At 41.3% G+C, this 588-nt stretch overlaps 1 pseudogene; it reads left to right on the forward strand.

Annotated features, from left to right (window-relative positions):
- Positions 1–588, forward strand: part of LOC104984656 — a 4,291-nt pseudogene that overhangs the window by 3,071 nt on the left and 632 nt on the right.

Genomic DNA, 588 nt, shown 5'->3' on the forward strand with positions numbered 1-588 from the left:
CCTTTCCTATTTGGAACCAGTCTGTTGTTCCATGTCCAGTTCTGACTATTGATTCCTGACCTGCATACAGGTTGTTCAAGAGGCAGGTCAGGTGGTCTGGTATTCCCATCTGTTTCAGAATTTTCCACAGTTTATTGTGATCCACACAGTCAAAGGCTTTGGCATAGTCAATAAAGCAGAAATAGATGTTTTTACTGGAACTCTCTTCCTTTTTCAATGATCCAGCAGATGTTGGCAATTTGATCTCTGATTTCTCTGCCTTTTCTAAAACAGGCTTGAACATCTGGAATTTCGTGGTTCACGTATTGCTGAACCCTGGCTTGGAGAATTTTGAGCATTATTTTACTAGTGTGTGAGATAAGTGCAATTGAGCAGTAGTTTGAGGATTCTTTGGCATTACCTTTCTTTGGGATTGGAAGGAAAACTGACTGTTTCCAGTCCTGTGGCCACTGCTGAGTTTTCCAAATTGGATGGCATATTGAGTGCAGCACTTTCACAGCATCATCTTTCAAGATTTGAAATAGATCAACTGGAATTCCATCACCTCCACTAGCTTTGTTCATAGTGATGCTTCCTAAGGCCCACTTG

Source organism: Bison bison, unplaced genomic scaffold, assembly GCF_000754665.1.
Source record: "Bison bison bison isolate TAMUID 2011002044 unplaced genomic scaffold, Bison_UMD1.0 scf7180017845424, whole genome shotgun sequence".
NCBI lineage: Eukaryota > Metazoa > Chordata > Mammalia > Artiodactyla > Bovidae > Bison > Bison bison.